Source organism: Sus scrofa, chromosome 7, assembly GCF_054392235.1.
Source record: "Sus scrofa isolate SSC_HxYL_T2T_F1_AM1 chromosome 7, Sscrofa_HxYL_maternal_Yorkshire_Landrace_v2.0, whole genome shotgun sequence".
Lineage (NCBI taxonomy): Eukaryota > Metazoa > Chordata > Mammalia > Artiodactyla > Suidae > Sus > Sus scrofa.
The window spans coordinates 87439447-87454991 of NC_139389.1; the positions used below are offsets into that span (position 1 = coordinate 87439447).

The 15545-nt window shown below is 36.7% G+C and overlaps 1 protein-coding gene and 1 pseudogene across 4 annotated transcripts in view; one reads left to right on the plus strand and one right to left on the minus strand.

The window, feature by feature from the left end:
- The window catches only part of LOC100155381 (olfactory receptor 4S2-like), a 348453-nt gene that overhangs the window by 207861 nt on the left and 125047 nt on the right, over positions 1–15545 (plus strand). The gene's annotated exons all lie outside the window — the stretch shown is intronic.
- LOC100523262 (olfactory receptor 11H6-like) lies at positions 10614–11262 on the minus strand (annotated as a pseudogene).

Genomic DNA, 15545 nt, shown 5'->3' on the forward strand with positions numbered 1-15545 from the left:
CCTAGACACAGAACTCCTTAATAAAATATTAGCAAACAAAATCCAACAATGTATTTGAAGAATCATACACCATGATCAAATGGAGTTTATCCCAGGGATGCAAGTATTCTGAAATATCTGCAAATCAATCCTGTGATACACCACATTAACAAAATGAAGATTAAAAACCACATGATCTTCTCAGTAAATGCAGAAAAATCTTTTGACAAAATTTGACAAAATTCAGTACCCATTTTTGATCAAACAAAACAAAACAAAAAACTCTCCAAGAAGTGGGCATAGAGGGAACCTACCTTAACATGATAAAAGCTATATATGGCCAACCCTCTGCTAACCTCATTCTCAACAGTAAAAGCTCAAAGCATTTCCCCTAAGATCAAGGATATCCATTCTCACTACATTTATTCAACATAGTTTTGGAGGTCAGAGCAATCAGAGAAGAAAAAGAAATAATAGGAATCAAAATTAGAAAAGAAGTAGTAAAACTCACTGTTTGCAGATGACATAGAAAATCTGTATCTATACTTAGAAAATCCTGAATTGCTGTCAAAAATCTATTAGCATTCATCAGTCAATTTGGTAAAGTTACAGGATACAAAATGCACAGAACGCTCTTGCTTTCAATACATTATCAATGAAAGATCAGAAAAAGAAATTAAGGAATCAATCCCATTTATCATATCAAAAAAATAAAGTACATAGCAGTTACCATACCTAAAGAGGCGCAGGTCCTGTACTCTGAAAACAATAAGATGCTGTGAAATAAATCAAAGATGACACAAACAGATGGAAAGATGTACCATGCTTTTGGATTGGAAGAATAAATATCATCAAAATAACTATACTATCCAAGGTAATCTACAGATTCAATACAAAGCCTATCAAATTAACAATGGCATTTTTTCACAGAACTAGAACAAAAATTTTTAAAAATGTGTATAGAAACAAAAAAGACCCTGAATAGTCAAAGCAATTTTGAGAAAGGAAAAACAGACGTGAAGGAACCAGGTCCCCTGACTTCAGATATACTACAAAGCTACAGTCATCAAAACAGTGTGGCGCTGGCACAAAAGCAGAACTACAGATAAATGGAAAGCATGGAAAGCATAAAGTTAACCCCATGAACCTGTAGTCAACTAATTTATCACAAGGAGGCAAGAATATACAATGAAGAAAAGACAGTCTCTTCAATAAGTGGTGTGAAAACCAAACAGCTACACATAAAAGAATGAAATTAGAACTCTCTCTAACACCATATACACAAATAAACTCAAAATGGATTAAAGACTGAAACATAAAACTATATAAAACTCCTAGAGGAATACATAGGCAGAACACACTTTGACATAAATTTTAGCAATGTCATTTTGGATCCATCTCCTAGAGTAATGAAAAAAAAAATAAACAAAAATAAACAAATGGGACCTAATTAAACTTAAGAGATTTTGCATAACAAAGGAAACCATAAACAAAATGAAAAGACAATCTACAGAATGGGAGAAAATCTTTGCCAACCAAGCATCTGACAAGGGATTGATTAATCTACAAACAGGCAAACATCTCATACAACTCTATAAAACCCCCCCCAAACAATCCAATTAAAAATGGTCAGAAAATCCGAACAGACATTTCTCCAAAGATGAATGGCCAAAAAACACATGAAAGATCTGCAGCATCAGTAATTATTAGAGAAATGCAAGTCAAAAGTTCAATGAGGTATCACCTCACACCACTCAAAGTGGCCATCATCAAAAAGTTTCCAAACAACAGTGCTGGAGAGGGTGTGGAGAAAAGGAAACCTTCCTATACTGTTGATGGGAATGTAACCTGGAGCAACCATTTTAGATTTTCCTAAAAAACTAAAAATAGAACTACCATATGATGGAGCAATCCTACTCCTGGGCATATATTCAGAGAAAACCATAATTCAAAGAGATACATGTATCCCAGTGTTCATTGTAGCCGTCTGTACAATAGCCATGACATGGAAGCATCCTAAATTTCCACCGACAGAGAATTGAATAGAGAAGATATAAAGTGGAATATTACCCCGCCATAAAAATGAACAAAATATGCCATATGCAGCAACATGGGTAGACCTAGAGATTATCATACTATATGATGTAAGTCACAGAGAGAAAGACAGATATATAATATCACTTATATGTAGAATGTAACAAAAATGATACAAAAGAACTCATTTTATAAAATAAAACAAATCACACCTTTTGAAATCAAAGTTATTGTTACTAAATGGGAAACCGTTGGGGGGCATGACAAATTGAGAAGAATGTATTAACACATACACAATGCTATATATATAATAGTGAACTAACAAGGACCTACTGTATTGTACAGTGAGGTCTACTTAAGTTTCTGTAATAACATATATGGGAAAAAAGAATGGATATATGTGTGTGTGTGTATATATATATATCTGACTCACTTTCCTACAAACCTGAAACTATCACAACACTGTAAGTCAAGTGTACTCCAATAATTTTTTTTAAAAGGATGAGTAAATTCTAATGTATAGCTTTGTGACTATAGTTAATAAATATATACTTGAAATTTGGCAAGAAGGTAGAACTTAAATCTCATGTTTCCTGCCCCAACCAAGAAAACATAATTTTGTGAGGCAGTTAAGGCATCAAATAGCCTTATTGTGGTAATCATTTTATGATATATATGTGTATCAAATCATCATGTCATAAACCTTAAACTTGCACAGTGTTATATGTCAGTAAACCTGGAAAGAAGTTAGTGGCTTAAGAAATTTAATTGGATCTCATTGCTTATCTGTTCTAAATAAAATATTTTGCACCTCATAACCTCAAACTCCCAGTCTATCCCACTCCCTCCCCCTTACTGTTGGCAACCACAAGTCTGTTCTCCATGTCCATGAGTTTGTTTATTTTCTGTAGATAGGTTCATTTGTGTCATATATTAGATTCCAGATATAAGTGATATCATATGGTATTTGTCTTTATCTTTCTGACTTCACTTAGTATGAGAGTCTCTAGTTGCGCCCATATTGCTGCAAATGGCATTTTTGTTATTTTTTATGGATGAGTAGTATTCTATTGTGTATATGTACCATATTTTCTTAATCCATTCATCTGTTGATGGACATTTAGGTTGTCTCCTTGTCTTGTGAATAGTGCTGCAGTGAACGTAGGAGTGCATGTATCTTTTTGAATAAATGTTTTGCCCAGGTATATGCACAGGACTGAGATTTCTGGATCATATGGTAGTTCTATATTTAGTTTTCTGAGGTACCTCTGTACTCTTTTCCACAGAGGTTGAACCAATTTACATTCCCACCAGTAGTGTAGGAGGGCTCCCTTTTCTCCACACTCTCTCCAGTATTTGTTATTTGTAGACTTATTAAAGATAGCTGTTCTGATCAGTATGAGGTGTTACCTCATTGTAGTTTTGAGATCCTGTTGTATAGCACAGGGAACTATATCCAATCACCTGGGATGGAACATGATGGAGGATAATGTGAGAAAAAGAATGTATATATGTGTATAACTGGTCACTTTGCATACAGCAGAAATTGACAGAACATTGTAAATCAACTATAGTAATTTCAAAAAAGGAAAAAATTAAATGACATTCATTTATTCTACAAATATATTATGGAATGCATATAATATGCAAATAACTATTTCAGATCTCAGGTCTGTTATAGAAAACAACCCCCAAACTCCTGTCTTTGCAGTATCTACATTTTATTGAATGGAGAAGAAATAAATAAATAATTACATATATATTAGAAAATAATATAAAGAAATAAAACAGAGAGTGGGGAATGTTAGAATGACAGAGTTATGATTGTTAAATAGAGTAGAAAGGAAAGTGACAGAAGGCAACATTTAAACAACATCTTAAAGTGAGAGAACAAACTTTGTGGATACCTGGAAAAATTGCATTCCAGGCAAAAAGGTTAGTTAATCATAGAAACAAGGCTGAAGAAAGTATAATATGATGGAGAAACAGCAAGAAGGCTACTGTGGCTATGTAGTGTAATGGGGAAGTAACAGAACATGCTAGCAGAGAGCTAAGATGAGGGCAAATCATTTCGGGCTGTGTAGGGTATTATAAAGACTTTGGCTTTCACTGTAAGAAAGGCTCAGTGGAGGTTGGGCAGAGAATAAAATAAAGGGCTTAAGAGTTTTTTTAAAATTTCAAACCATTATAACTAAAACTATATATATTATAATTCTAAAATTCACTGAATTATTAAAAGTACACACACCCATTTGGCGACCTCCTGAATAAAAGAAATGGAACATTACCTAGCATTTTAGAAGTCTTGTGACGTTTCTCATTACTACTTCTCTTTCCAGAGTAACCTCTATCTTGACTTCTAATACCTTCAATTTGCCTAATTGAAACATAAAAATGAAATCATACAGCATCATTTTATGTATGGAATTGTTCACTCATATTAAATATGTGAGATTTATCTGTGGTCTTTCATTAGCTGTAGTTTGTTAATTTTCCTTGCTCTATAATGTTCCTTTGAATACATATAACACAGATTTTACAAGGTGTTGTTGGGATATTTCGGTTGCTTCTGGTGTGGGGCTGTAATGAATAATATTGTAATGAATAGTGTTCTGCGTATCTTGGTGTAGATTTGTAAATAATTATGTTGTATATATATGACATGCTGAATCCTATGGAATACATATGCTCACCTTTAAGAGACAACATCAAAGTATTAAAAAATGTTTGCTAAAGCTACACTCTCAATTGTCATATATGACAATCCCCATTTTCTGCATTCATTTATTTATTTTTTGCTGGTTCTTTGTTATATCCTTAAAAAAAAATTTAGGGAGTTTCTGCTCTGGTACAACAGGATCATTGGTATCTCTGCATGACCAGGACACAGTAGGTTAAAGGATCTGGCATTGCTGCATCTATGGCAGAGGTTTCAATTGTGGCTTGGATCTGATCACTGACCAAGGAACTCCATATGCTGCGAGACAGGGCAGCCAAAAAAGAAAAATAAATTTAGGAAAACATACTCTGTGTTATATTTGGATATACTCTTTTTCTGAAATGACTTTTAAATAGCCTTGTCCATTTTTCTATTGGGAATTTGTTATCAATTTAAAGATTTAAAAATATAATCTGAGAGACATGTGGTCTTGCTCTTGAACTTAGGGGGACCACTGAGTATAGTTCATGCTCTCCATTTTTCATAAATATGCTTTATCAATTTGAAGAAGTTCTTTTTTATTCCTAGTTTGTTGAGCATTTTTGTCATGAGAAGGTTATTTGGCTTTTATCAAATACTTTTTTCTGCATCTATTGAGATGATCATGTGTTTTTTTCCTCCCCCTTCATCTACCAATATGGTATATTATATTAATTTTTGTAAATTGAACTGTCCCTGCATTCCCAACAACAAATACAATTGTTCATGGTGTATATTCCTTTCAATATGCTGCTGAATTCAGTTTTTTAGTTTTTGTTGAAGATTTTTCTATCTATATTCATGAGGGATATTGGCCTGTAGTTTTCTTATCTTGTCATATCTTTTTCTGGCTTTGGTATTAAGATAATACTAGCCTTTTGGACAAATTAGGAAATGTTTATACCTCTGTTTAGAAGAGTTTAAGAAGGATTGGTGTTATCTCTTCTTTCAGTGTTTGGTAGAGTTTACCTGTGAAGCCATCTGGTCTTTGAGTTATCTTTGTTCTGTGGCTTTTGATTACTGTTTTTTTTTTTTTTTTTTTTTTTTTTAGATTCTTTTTTTGTTTTCTTTTTGTAAAGATTTTTTTTCTGTTATAGTTGATTTACATTCTGTTAATTTCTGCTGTACAGCAAAGTGACAGTATAATATGTATAATATATGTGTATATGTGTGTGTGTGTGTGTGTGTATGGAGGTTCACAGCATATGGAGGTTCCCAGGCTAGGGTCTAATTGGATCTGAAGCCACCGGCTTGTGCCAGATCCACAGTAACACCAGATCTGAGCCATGCCTGTGACCTACACCACAGCTCACAGAAATGCAGATACTTAACCCACTGAGCAAGGTCAGGGATTGAACCTGCAACCTCATGGTTCCTAGTCAGATTCATTAACCACTAAGTCACGATGGGAACTCCTGAAATCTTATTTTTCTCACTACACAGCATATTTTAAGGCTTTACTTATATTTTGGGACAGTCTTCAATACTATTTTTTGTACTACTGGTAAAACATTCTGTCATGTATACATACTGTAATGGTGCTAACAATTTATTTATTGGCAGATATATAATTTATTTACAATTTCAGATTATTCTCCAGGCCTGACTTTCTAAGAGGAAGTTTGAGGAATTGAGGTAGTTAAGAGAAAATGCACATGATATGAAGGAGAACCAGTTTGAGGAGAGAGCACAAAACCAAGAATTGGAAACTTTTGTCATACTCGGTTTACTTATGCGGTTAGTTTATACATGGGTGCTATTGAGAGGACACTGATGTGGTCTCCAAAACTACACATGCAGCACTTGTGTCTTAAATGAGCTCTAGGCAGTGAGTAAAATTTCCAAGAACATTTATAGTAAATAGCAGATATACCAGCTTTGTGTGTCTGTGTACTTTATGTAGGTTTTATTTTGTTCTTGAAGGATCAGGTATGTGTCTGGTGTACTGGTTCTGAACCAATTTTAGTTTGGGGGATAGGGTCCATGCTCAAACTTCTTTGCAGATTTTGTTGCTGAAGGTTTGGCAGTGGCTGCTCCAGCTAGCAGCAGGCAGACTCCCCCCTCCAACACCAAACAGAATCTCATTGTGTTCACTCAGCCTCAGCTCCAGAGGCAACATCCCCCCATTTCACTGAGTGAAGAATTAGATATAAAGAATAAGCCTTCTTTAATACTGTGAAGTTGAAATTTTTGAGTTAACATTTTAAAAAATTTTGGTAAAAAAGTAACAAGCTTATAGTAAATATTTAAAACCTCAAAAGCAGAAGAAAATTACCTATAATTTTTACTAAAAGCTTGCAAAAAATTCCCTTACTGTATTTTCTTAATTCCAAAATAGGTTTGGAAACAATTATGTAAGTCTTTTCTTTTATTAAAATAATGATTTTTATTTTTTCCATTATAGCTGGTTTGCAGTGTTCTGTCAATTTTCTACTATATAGCAAGGTGACCCAGTTATACATATATGTGTACATTCCTTTTTCTCATATCATCATGCTCCATCATAAGTGACTAGATATAGTTCTCAGTGCTATACAGCATGATCTCATTGCTTATCCATTCCAAAGGCATTAGTTTGCATCTATTAACTCCAAATTCCCAATCCATCCCACTCCCACCCCCTCCCCCTTGGCAACCGCAAGTCTGTTCTCCATGTCCATGATTTTCTTCTCCGTGGAAAGGTTCATTTGTGCCATTTATTAGATTCCAGATATAAGTGACATCATATGGTATTTGTCTTTCTCTTTCTGACTTACTTCACTTAGTATGAGAGTCTCTCGTTCCATCCATGTTGGTGCAAATGGCATTAATTTGTTCTTTTTTATGGCTGAGTAGTATTCCATTGTGTATATATACCACCTCTTAATCCATTCCTCTGTTGATGGACATTTGGGTTGTTTCCATGTCTTGGCTGTTGTGAATAGTGCTGCAGTGAACATAAGGGTGCAAGTGTCTTTTTCAAGGAAAGTTTTGTGTGGATATATGCCCAAGAGTGGGATTCCTGGGTCCTATGGTAGTTCTATGTATAGTTTTCTAAGGTACCTCCATACTGTTCTCCAAGGTGGTTGAACCCATGTACTTTCCCACCAACAGTGCAGGACGGTTCCCTTTTCTCCACACTCTCTCTAGCATTTGTTATTGTGGACTCTTAATGATAGCCATTGTGACTGGTGTGAAGTGGTACCTTGTGGTAGTTTTGATTTGCATTTCTCTAATAATCAGGGATGTTGAGCCTTTTTTCATGTGCTTGTTGGCCATCTGTATATCTTCTTTGGAGAAATGTCTATTCAGGTCTTTTGCCCATTTTTCCATTGGGTTGTTGACTTTTTGCTGTTGAGTTGTATTTGCTGTTTGTATATTTGAGAGATTAAGCCCTTGTCAGTTGCATCATTTGAGACTATTTACTCCTATTCTGTAAGTTGTCTTTAGTCTTTACTATTTTGGAAAAAAATAATAAACTCGGCATTATATTGTTAACATTTTCTACTCATCTGCTATATTTCAAAACATGATTTTGAATATCTATAAGACATTTGTATGAAATTTTATAATTTAAATGTATCTTAATTCATACTTTCTCCAATTACTGAACATTGGATAGGTATGATTTTGATGTTATTATTTTATTTATTTTTGTTAAATTCCTAAATTGTTTGGGATGAAATGACAGATTTGTCACATTTGCTTGTTATACCCAGAAATATGATAGACACCTCCATTTATTGATTTTTTTCTGATTTAAAGTTCAATATTTGCAGTTTCCTTTTTACATACTTCACTGATTTGGGGTGAATTTATTTAGAGGCATTCTACTTTTTTTGTCATCATGAATGACATTTTCTTTCCATTGTATTTTCTTCCTAATTATTATCTTTTGTATATTTACTTTGCATGATGCCACCATTTTAACGTTTCTTATTGATTTTCATCATTTTTGAAATTATTTTTCTGAAAATTTGCATCAAATATCTGCTAGTAACTCATTGAGAAAAATAGGCAGCAAAATAAGGACTGTCATGAGAGCAAATTTGTGAGTTTCAATGCAAGAGATAATTGATGAATATTTGTATGCTATGTTTTAGTCTCTATCTTCTCCCTCTTTAGGGAGCATTATAGGGTCGAGTGCTTGTATTTCCCTTTTATTTAGTACTTTAAAACATTTTTTGTTACAGTTGGTTTACATTGTTCTGTCCATTTCTGATGTACAGCAAAGTGACCCAGTCATACATCTGTACAACTCTCTTTAGTTTTAATGAGAGAAGGTGGGGAATGCTGCATGTGGTTCCCTTCTTCCCTCTCCTGCCAAGGGATGTTGTGTAAGGCTCTGCAGGGGTTCCTGGCATAAGGGAGCCTGTCCAAAGGAGGTAGTGATGACTGTTACTCAGCCTGTGCCCTGGAAACAGAAATGTGCATTGTGACGTGTGTGTGGGTCCTCCCTGAGGAAGGGTTGCATAAAAGCACTTCTGATCAAGACCTGCAGCTGAGAGAATATGCCCTCTCAGAGTAAGGTTTATTTACTAAGATGCAGTTTGATGATTAAGTCCAGGCCACTTTGAAAAAATTAACTGGAGAGTAATATACCTCATTTCTGACATTAGCCATACTATCTTATTTTTATCCTCTGACTCTCTCACACACTAACCTCTCTACATGATTTATTTTCATTCTAATACACCCAGGGAGAAAAGCACTTTAAGAAATCATAAGGCACTTAAGGTATGAATTATTTTTGTTTTATTAAGTTTATTCCAGGTGATCTTATTTCCAGGTCTCACTCCTGTTCTGTTTGAGTGCATTTATTCTTTTGATTGCATTCTTCTGGGTGGTAGTAAGATAAAGAAGGAGTAGATCAAGTTATGTGATGCTAAAACAACCCAAACAGTAACTAGTTGGAGAAAACTATTTTCACAAGATCATGTTCAAAAATTGGCCTGCTAAGAAGCAATTTTTGACATGCTTATTTGATGAAGACTCTCAACCCCCAAAGGACCTTAATATGGACAAGATTCTTATGAATAAGGAAGGGAAAGATGTTCTGGTCCCTCTTGTGGGTGGTGGGGAGAGGATGAGAGAAGAGGAGAATGAGGCAGCACCAGGGTAAAATGTGGGAAGCTAAGTGTTGAGCATGGTCCTTCCTCTGACTCTCCCTAAACCATCCCTGAGTTAGGCTTATTAACCCACGCAAAGCTGGAATGGTTTGATTTCATATAAAATGTTGAAGTGGATGAGGCGCACACCCAGACTGATGTGACCAAAATAAGACAGTGGGTGCATTAGGAGAGAGGATAGAAGCACACATGAGCCTGCTTGTATGGTGTGTGCGTGTGTGTGTGTGTGTGTGTGTGTGTGTGTGTGTGTGTGTGTGTAGATAGTGGTATAGACTCTAGACCTCTAATCACTATGGAACTCATGGTCAGAGACAAATTTACTTAAATTTGCCAAAGATATAGGAATTGAGCAGTTGATATCTGGGTGTATATGCTTTTTTTTTCCTTGTAAAAATGTCTTGAGTATTTGGCATTTTCCTATTTCCATGCAGCACAGACAGGCACATTCATAAAACATTTATATTGATTAATACAAACAGTAAAGCCTAGTACAAATGATTTACGTTAATTCTGGTAAGAACTTACTTGCAATTTGCATCATTGAAATGCATTCCTAAAAATATTCCAGAGGATTTAGGAGACATACATGTCTCCCAAATTTACTTAAAGCCATTAATCTTCTATAATTTTACCACTCTATATCCTACCTATATATGGATTCTAGTACTTGAGAAGCTGTCTTTGACCAAATAGCATGCTCCTACACAGTTTTCTCAGGGCTTCCTTCATCTCCTTATTCCGGAGGCTGTAGATCAGGGGATTGAAAAGTGGAGTCATCACAGAGTAAAATAAAGTCACAATTTTCTGAATCCCTGCTGGATTGCCTGCTGTGGGACTCACATACATCACCATGATTGAGCCATAGAACAGGGACACCACAGCCAAATGGGAGCCACAGGTGGAGAAAGCCTTACGCCTGCCTTCTGCTGAGGGAACCCTAAGCACAGCCCTGATTACCAGGGTGTAGGAGCTGGTAATGAACAGGAACGTGGAGAAAATTAGGACTGAGTTAAAGATGGCACAGATGGTCTCGGTGGCAGGGGCTGGCACACAAGACAACTTCATGAGGGGTCCTGGGTCACATAAAAAGTGATCAATAGTATTAGGGCCACAAAAAGGAAGCTGGGAGGTGAGATAAACTGGGAAAAGGAAACAGGAGAAGCCACACACCCAGCAGCAGGCTCCCATTCTGATGCAGCGTTGAACTGTCATGATAGTGGGGTAGTGTAGGGGCCTGCAGATAGCAAGATACCTATCAAAGGCCATGGCAGATAAGAAGAATGTCTCAGTGGTGCCCATGGAGAAGAAGAAGTAGAACTGGAGGAAGCAGCCAGAGAAGGAGATGGTCTTGGTCTCAGAGAGAAAGTTGGCTAGCATACTGGGGACAGTGGAGGTGACATACCACATCTCCAGGAAGGAAAAATTGGCCAGCAGGATGTACATGGGGGTGTGGAGGTGCTGGTCCCACCACACTGTGCAGGTAATGCACAGGTTTCCAATTAGTGTCAACACATACATCACAGAGAAGAGTGAGAAGAGGAAGATCTGCATCGCCCAGGTACAGGTGAAGCCAAGAAGAATGAATTCACTCACAGGGTCAGAGTGATTAGTCCCTCCTGGGTTTTTCATTTTTTTCCCCTCTCCTACAACTACAGTAACAAGACATTACATGTTACAGATGATTCCATAGAAGTTTTCTCATTCAGATGTTTTCTGGACTTCTTTACAGTTCAGTTCACAGTATAGTTTTAGATGTTTTGAAGATTTCCAGCATTCTTTGCCCCAGTGTTTCACTTGAGAAATAAGGAACTTGGAGGTGTGGATGCTTATTACGGCCGTATCATCATGATCACCATGCCTATCACGGTCTACTAAATACCTGCCTTTGTGTCATGTTCTCAGCACTACATAAACCATGGGAGATGCTCCTTGCCATTCAGAGGCTTTCAGCCGAGTTCAGGAACATCCCCCTGGGCCAACCCTATATAAGGACACAGGGAGGTTTAAACAAGTATATAATTCATGCTCTGTGTCAATAGAAGATAACATTGCAAGAATGTATAGCCATAAAGCAAGAGTTTGTTTACTACTGTAATCTTTAGTGCTATCCCAGGCAAGTTTCAGGTGGGGTTTCTGTTTGTATAGTATTGGGAATGTTGGAAAAGAAATAAGGAAAACAACATTTTATCAGTGATTGCTTATAGCAAGGCCAATTGTGAAGTTCGTGTTCCCTCTTATTTTTAAAGATCCCCATGAAAAAATTCCACAACTAGCATTGTTAATTTTTCTCAATGTTTAGTGACGTATGCACAATTCTACAAACTACTCTTTATTTTTAACTTGGTCATCTTTGCAGTCAAAAATGTTCTTGTTGAAAAGGAGTGAGGTTCATGCATTGTCACTTTGAATAACTACAAACTAACGTGATTCACTTTTAACTGAAAATTACCCTAAATTGAGGACAGAGGCTTCAGTCCTTAGGTGAAATTTATCATATGCTGAGAAACTACCTTAGGATAGTATTCTCTATATATTTTTGCCACATAGAGCAGAAATAACTCCAGTGGTATATATATCATTGAAAACACCTTGAGATTTAAATTACATTAATGGAAGATCTGTGCATGCAGTATTCTTTCTTATTACTCTCTGTATATTATCTGAGGCTCCTATGTTAGAGTTCCTTATGGTTGCCTTGGCCTGTAAATTTTTTTTTCTGAGTACTGGTCCTTCCTATTTTTCCTTCTTCAATGATGCTCTCTCTGCAAGTGACCTGTCACCCAGCCCCTTGACATAAAAACCATCCATGTGGAATGAGGCCAGATTTTGTCTCCTTAACTGTGATTTTCTTCAATCTAGATTTACCTAGTCAACTTCTTTTTTTTTTTTTTTTTTTTTTGTCTTTTGTCTTTTTTTTTTGTTGTTGTTGTTGCTATTTCTTGGGCCGCTACCGCGGCATATGGAGGTTCCCAGGCTAGGGGTTGAATCGGAGCTGTAGCCACCAGCCTACGCCAGAGCCACAGCAACGCGGGATCCGAGCCGTGTCTGCAACCTATACCATAGCTCACGGCAACGCCGGATCTTTAACCCACTGAGCAAGGGCAGGGACTGAACCCGAAACCTCATGGTTCCTAGTCGGATTCGTTAACCACTGCGCCACGACGGGAACTCCTAGTCAACTTCTTACTCAACATCTCCATTTACTCTGGAAGGTCACTAAAACACAAGGAGCCCATAACTAAACTTTTGGTTCTTCTCACCTGAAACGGTCTGGTCCCTACTTCTTTGCCATGTCACTCAGTGGTACCTCCAATTACTCAGTTGCTCGGGCCATAAACTTTGACCACATCCTTACTGCCCCTCTGAATGTTCTTCATCCAAACCATCAACAAAGCCTTGAGGCCTCATGTTCAAAATGTAGTCTTTAAAAACTCTGATCATGTCAACTACCTACTCTTAAACACAACTCTAAATTTCTAATGTACTGGGGAAATAAAATATATATATATATATATGTAATAAAATCCTTCGAGCACCCAAAAAAAAAAAAAATAAATAAATTCCTAGGCACAGTCTCTTTAGCCAGCGAGGCCGTTCTGCATGTCCTCACATCCTACCACTCACCTGTCTACTGACCCTGCTCCAGCCATGCTGAAACTTGACTATGGCAGTGTGATCAGTATTAAGGCCCAGTTGCTCACTCCTCCTTGCCAATATTCACATGCTTTAATCTCTTATTTTATTCTGATTTCTGATAAAAACCAAAGACTCAGGCCTTTCTTAATTTAGCCCATCTTTGCTGCTCTATGTCCCAGTTCTGCCTCTGTTTTCTACAAAGCACACATTACTGCCTGGCATTGTATTATATCCCCTTATACATATTTTCTGCCTCAGACACCTGAATGTAAGAGGACAGTGTTTTGCTTCCAGATGTAGTCCCAGAATCTAGGACAATATTCAGGATATATTAGCAGTGCTCATTAAAATATTTGTTGTCTCCATCAATGAACATGTCCTAATAATAACCAATTAGGAAAATAGTTGCTTATAGGCAGGAAAAAAGTCTAAGACAATGAAGACCGGAATCTCTAGTTCATTAAAAACAAAAGCAAGGGAACAAGATGTGTGTGGGGTGACAGCCTCAGTGCAAGTAAACAGGAGGATATCCGTGAGAGGAGCCTACTCAAGACCACCCTTGAAGCTCCTTCTCTCTGTGAATCACCTTGTCTGTCTTTATGTTGCCTTCATCCACCCTGCTGGGTGCTCAGTGCTTTCTTATTCTTGCTAAGTTACAATCATAGTGTAAGAGTGTTTGTGTGTATGTGTATTTGTGTGTGTGTACACACACACTGGTTTTTCACTCAGCCTGTTTTTATTCCCTGTTTTTATTCTCTCCATGTGTTTCTGTATCTAATTGTCCATATTTTAAAATATTTTCGTCGAATGTTTTTTACAGTTCTTTTATCTTATTTTTAAATAGGTTAGTGAACTGTTTTTGATTTCCCCTTCCAAAAGAAAATATAACCGGTCAATTACTTTAGTAGAATAATGTTCTTCTCTTAGAAGAAGAAATGTAGAAATGTAGACGTTTCTTCTCCATCACATTCAGGGTCAGAAAATCTGATGTATGTGACCTGAATAAGCAATAGGATTTAAGATAAAATTGCCATTCTACTCTTGTGGCTTTGTGGTTTAGCTACCATCTCAAGCAAGTTATTTTGTTTAAGTCTGTTTATTTATACTTTTATAAACACAATACATATAACCTAACATTTAATCAGATCAGTTCTAACACTGGCGGCCATGTTAGATAGTTGAGAATCTGACCAGTGTCCATTATGTGAAAGCTACTCTAATTTATTTTGGAGAAAATACAATGCAGGGTTAGAGGAAGGTGAAAAACTACTAAAAATTTTGAACTGCATCTTACCTGAAGTTTTCAAGTGAGAATTATAGAATCCAATAAAGGGCAGATTCCAAAGTTTAGGTTTCTCTCTCCTGGAGCATGTGGTCAGCCTCAGTCTCCTTATTCTCTTACTTCGGAGGAAATGTGCAGCAAAGCCAAACAGTACCACTGGCTTCCAAGTATCTTAGATGGCTTTTGAAAGGGGGTGAGTGTGAGAAGGTAGTATTATCATCAAGTATAGCAATTATAGCAATTATTTGAAGCCCACAAAAAACCAAATTGCTTAAACAGCTTGAAAGGGTGGTTACATGCTTTTATAGTAAAGGGTTCTATGGTCTTTCCTGGTTTGGGAAGAACCACTTATACCTGCCTCTAAAGGAGAGTATGTGGCAAACATGTTCTGAATTGTGGCTATTCTGTCCTGTACAGCCCATCTTAGAGGGGAGGTGATCCAGAGCACTCTGTGTGTGCAGTCAGGCCTTATCCATGAGCTCCTGTTCCCCATACACATTTTAATAAATGTACAAAGATTGTGTCTGACTCTCCTGGATTACTCAACTTCTCCCAGTGGCCTCATCTAGGCATAACAGTGAGACTGTTTTGGCCCAATGCCAGAAAGCATTTCTTTAAATGAGGTCTAAATTGGTCCATCCTCTAGGGAAAAAGGGAAAGATAATGATGCCTGCAGGCTAAAGTGGTGAATAATTTATCCTTGAACCTTGGATCAGAATATTAAGTAAAACCTGTAGCATCTCTATATATTTTTATAGTAATGCAGCTATGTTTTCCCACAGTAGAGATGATACTGAGCCTTGGATTG